At 61.4% G+C, this 5,229-nt stretch overlaps 1 protein-coding gene across 1 annotated transcript in view; it reads right to left on the bottom strand.

The window, feature by feature from the left end:
- SCARB1 (scavenger receptor class B, member 1) overlaps nt 1-5,229 on the bottom strand; it is a 25,287-nt gene that overhangs the window by 1,090 nt on the left and 18,968 nt on the right. The gene's annotated exons all lie outside the window — the stretch shown is intronic.

The following is a 5,229-nucleotide window of genomic DNA, read 5'->3' as shown; positions in this document are numbered from 1 at the left end:
CCCCCTCCCCCTCCCCCTCGCAGGGCCTGCAGCACCTGCCAACACAAACACACCGGCTCCCACCAATTCTCATTTTCTACTTTATTTCCTCCTCAGCCTGGCAGCCAGCAAGTGGGAGGGAGGCAGCCAGCGGACCCCACACAGCAGGCTGCGCCTCACCCGGCTCCCGGCTCCTCCGTGGCTCAGGGCGGCTACTAAACCCCCTGCAGGCCCAGAAGCTGGAGGGGCCGCACGTTATTCAGAAACCAAGTGACATCCCGGCTGGGTGGCTGGTGAGCCTGTCCTCCCGGGACGGATGCCAGGGCCGCGGGTTCGATCCCCAGTCGGGGCTGTACCAGCATCCACCCGTGAACGCATCCATAAGTGGAACAACAAACTTCTCTCTCTCTCTCTCTCTCTCTCATCAATAAATAAATTTAAAAAACAAAAACAGGGACTGGGCCCAGGAGGAGGGCTCCCCACGGCCCGGCTGCCTCCCCCGCCGACGGGTGCGGTGCAGTCAAGGAGCCCCACTCAATTCCGTTCCCAGGGGAACCGCGAGGGGCTTTCCAAACCCTAGGGTCACTGCGCGGGGCACGCTGGTCCCAAAGCCACTCCCTCTTCCCCTGAACTCCAGTCGGACTGGGCGGCCTTTTGTTGCTGTTGCTGCCTCGTTGTGTGTATCTGCCTGTTTCCCCTCCATCCAGGCGACCCTACCCTCAGGCCGAGGGCGGCTATTCGTGGGCGCCCAGTTCTCTTGGCCAGTCCCCCAGGTTCACGTGGGCCGTGGCTGCAGGATCCCCCCAGGGGCCCTGGAAACAGGACTCGGGCCCCGCCCAGCGTCCACCGGCCGGTGAGGGAGGGGCTGCCCTGGCAGCAAACGTCCCGGGAGAGGCTCCTGCACCAGAGCTGCTTTTCTTTCTTTCTCCTCGGCCCGAGGATATTTGCCCATTTATTTACTTTTTAACATTAAAAAAATATATTTTCTACTGATTTCAGAGAGGAGGAGAGGGGGGGAGAGAGACAGAAACATCAGCGACGAGAGAGAATCCTGGGTCAGCTGCCTCCTGCACGCCCCTGACCGGGGATCAAACCGTGACCTCCTGGTTCATAGGGCAACGCTCACCCACTGAGCCGCCAGCGGGGCCATTTTTTTTTAAGAGAGAGTGGAAAGGAGGGGGAGAGGGCGCACGAGAAACATCGATGTCAGAGAGACACATCGATGGGTTGCCTCCTGCAACCGGGGCCGGCTATCCAACCTGCAACCCAGGTATGTGTCCTGGACCGGGAATCAAACCCTTAGGTCCGTGGTCAGCAAACTGCGGCTCGGCAAACCGCGGCTCTCGAGCCATATGCGGCTCTTTGGCCCCTTGAGCGTGGCTCTTCCACAAAATACCAGCTCTTCCACAAAATACCGACTTCTGCGCATGGGCAACAAAGTTTCAATCGCCCGGTACGTGCGCACCCCCTCGTGGTATTTTGTGGAAGAGCCACACTCAAGGGGCCAAAGAGCCGCATGTGGCTTGCGAGCCGCGGTTTGCCGACCACGGCCTTAGGTGCATGGACGACGCTCTAACCATTGAGCACACCGGCCAGGGCGAGGCTGTCGCACCCGAGCATTGAGAGGCCGCCGTCCCACACCTGGATCCTGCCTTCACCAACACAGCCTCGTCGATAAGACACCAGCCCACAGAACAGGAGGCGCCCCGGGTGCGGATAGGAGGGCCCGCATGTGGCTTGCGAGCCGCGGTTTGCCCACCACGGCCTTAGGTGCATGGATGACGCTCTAACCATTGAGCGACACCGGCCAGGGCGAGGCTGTCGCACCCGAGCTTTGAGAGGCCGCTGTCCCACACCTGGATCCTGCCTTTACCAACACAGCCTTGTAGATAAGACACCAGCCCACAAAACAGGAGGCGCCCCGGGTGGGGGGCGGGGGGAGGCTGCCATTCGCTGGGAACCTCAGAAAAGTGGGCGGTGCGCCCAGAGCAGAACAGACAAACGGGGTCTCTCGGTACCTCGACCCTCCGGGGGATCCGGGCCGAAGAAGCCGACCCAGCCCGCCCGGGTCCGGGGTTCTATTCGCTACGGGCGGGGTGGGGCAGGCGGGCGTACCTGGTACCCACCTACAGTCTGGCCTCCTGCAGCACCGTGCCCTTGGGAGCTGCCGCCATCAGGGACTCGGAGTAGGCCTGCATGGCCTCCTTGTCCCGCGAGCCCTTTTTATCACGGCTCCAGAACAGGTGGCACCTCTCCTGGAAGAAACCAGCGCGGTTACAGGCGGCGGGAGGCCCCGCGGGAGCGGGTTACGCAGCTGGTTCCCGGAGGTTCCGGAGGCCCGGGGGAGGGTGCGGGGTTCTAGAGTCCGACACCCGAGCGAGGGGGGCTGGCGGAGATGTGGGGAGTCGAGCTGCCCTTCCCCGGGGACAGGAGTACCCGTGTCTTTGGGAGACACGCTTGGTGCTTGGGACAGGCCGTGCTGAGAAGCGTGCGTCCACTTGAGAATTTAGGAACTGAGGTGGGAGGAATCGGCCGGGAATCAGCGGGTCGAGCAGGTGGCAGTTTAAATCAACCAGAAACAGAGATTTTTCTGCTAAAAGACTTCTGATTTGTCCGGTTGGCGTGGCTCAGTTGGTTGAGTGTGGACCCATGCACCAGGAGGTCACAGGTTCGATTCCCGGTCAGAGCGTGCGTCCACTTGAGAATTTAGGAACTGAGGTGGGAGGAATCGGCCGGGAATCAGCGGGTCGAGCAGGTGGCAGTTTAAATCAACCAGAAACAGAGATTTTTCTGCTAAAAGACTTCTGATTTGTCCGGGTGGCGTGGCTCAGTTGGTTGAGCGTGGACCCATGCACCAGGAGGTCACAGGTTCGATTCCGGGTCAGGCGCATGCCCGACTTCCCGGCTCACGCACCAGTAAGGGGGTGTGCAGATGGCATGCCCGACTTCCCGGCTCACGCACCAGTAAGGGGGGGGTGCAGATGGATGTTTCTCTCTCTCTAACGCTCTCCCTTCCCCTCTCTTTAAAATCAATAAAAACATATATTTTTTTAAAAAGCGAGTCCTGCATTAAAAAAAATAGACTGTTGATTCTTTGTAAAGAGTGAATGGAGAAGAAACACTTCTCTGAAATTAAAATATGCTGAGGTCACCAGCAGGTGACCCTTTTGCTGCTGTTTTTTAAAATACGTTTTTATTCATTTTTAGAGAGAGAAGAAGGGCGAGGGAGAGGGAGATATAGGAACATGGCTGATGAGAGAGGAACGTCAATCGGCTGCCTCCTGCACGCCCCCTACAGGGGACCGAGTCCACAACCGGGCCGGTGCCCTCTTGGTGCATGGGAGAGCGCTCAACCACTGAGCCACCCTGGCCAGGCATGACCCTTCTCTTTTTATTAATCCGGACAAGCATAGCAACATTTCAGGCTAAGCCGAGACCTACATCATGGGAGAAATTTCCACCAAGGGGCGTCCAGGGAGACCTGTGGGGAGGGAGCCCATGGGAATAATGGAAGCAACAACCTTCTCCCTGGGTTTGGGGGCCGGACTCGGAGCTGGGGGGTGAGGCAGGGAAGGGGCCCATGCCAGCCTGTCCCGTGGTGTCCTCGCTCTCCTCCTGGGCCCCCTTTCAGATGGACGATGAGGAGAGAGACAGAGGGGACAGGAGCCCAGCCCCTCCCCGGCTGCCCCCCTGGGGAGCCCCCACATGGGGCTGTCTGTTCACAAGTGGAAACCCACGCAGGGAGGCAGCCACGGGCTGGGGGCTCTGCTCTGGCCCCGTCCGCTCTCCCAGTGTCATTTAAGCCAAAAAACTGTAGGGGGTTCCCTTCTCACGGGAGTGACAGCCCCGCTCGGCCTGGCTGGGCCCTGAGCAGTGACAGTGCACAGGGGCCCCGGCAACGTCCCTCGGGGCTCGGACACCAGGGGCCGTGGTGTCACCCTCGCTCTCGCCAGTGTGAACCCTCCCCCACGGGAGGGGCGTCTGAAGGCCCAGGCTGAGCCCCGGGGAAGCGTCGTTACTGCCCAGCAAGCAGGCGAGCGAGCAAGCTGCCCCGAGAAAGAGAGAGAGAGAGAGCGAGCGAGAGCGAGCTCTGAGGCAGAGTAGGCGTTGCAGAGGGCATGGGGCAGCCGGAGCTGGGCAGCACCCCCAAGGCCTGGCCTGGGGCCCCAGGGCGAGGAGGGGCCACCAAGGTGGCTTTCTGGTTCGTGGATCCCCAAGGGCTTCTCCGGGCTCCCTGCCACGGAGTCGTGTCCCCCCCCACCACGCAGCTGCCACCCCTCCCCACGGCCCCCGGAGCCCTGCACTCACAGGCCCACCCCGGGGGGCGCACCTGGTCTCAGGCTCACGGGCCAGCCGTTTCTGTGTCCCCCAAGCTGCACGGAGCCTCAGAAACGGTCCGCCGCTCACTCACCGGAGGGGGGTCCATGCCATGAATGAATAATGAATGAACAAATGGCATTGAGTCAAGAAGGGGTCCTTCTTGTCACCCCCTCTTCTTCCTGCCTCTACGGGTTGGGTGCCTTCAGAGCCCATCTCCAACTCGGCCTCCTTCCAAACCCAACCTGTGCCCACCCTGGTCCCAGCCGCCACCTCGATCACTGGCCCCGGCGTCTGCCCCTCCCACCGAGGACCACAGGGCAGCGGACCCAGCCCTGCTCCCCTGAAAAGCCTCCAGTAGCCCGGCCCGGGGGGCTCAGTGGCTGAGCGTCGACCTATGAACCAGGAGGTCACAGTTCAATTCCCGGTCAGGGAACAGGCCCGCGTTGTGGGCTCGATCCTCAGTGGGGGGCGTGCAGGAGGCAGCCGATCCGTGATTCTCTCTCATCACGGATGCCTCTCTCTCTCTCCCTTCCTCTCCCTTCGTCTCTGAAATCAATAAAAACATTAAAAAGTAAAAATAAAATAAAATCACGCACGTGGCCCAGGCGCGTCCCTCCTGGGCAGCCCTGCTCTAGCCCCTCCCGTTCGCCACCGCCTTCTCATCTGTGACTTGATCTCATTGATTTGCCCGGCCTTCCCCCGTCTCCCGGCGGGAATGCCAGCCCCCGGCCCCGGGAGCAGGGACAGCGTCTGCCTGTTCGCCGCCCGGTGTCCCGCCCCTGACAGCCTGGCTCCCAGCAGTGCCCCCGTGATGAACACGCCATTCGACCCCAGGCCTCCCAACCCCAAAGCCCACTGCGGCCCCTCCACGGCCGGGGTCCCAGGCCTCCCAGGACAGGCGGAGAAGTGGCAGGCAGGACAGGAGATGCA

The sequence above is a fragment of the Myotis brandtii genome, unplaced genomic scaffold, assembly GCF_000412655.1.
Source record: "Myotis brandtii unplaced genomic scaffold, ASM41265v1 scaffold97, whole genome shotgun sequence".
Taxonomy (NCBI): domain Eukaryota; kingdom Metazoa; phylum Chordata; class Mammalia; order Chiroptera; family Vespertilionidae; genus Myotis; species Myotis brandtii.
This window is presented reverse-complemented; position numbering and strand designations above follow the sequence as displayed.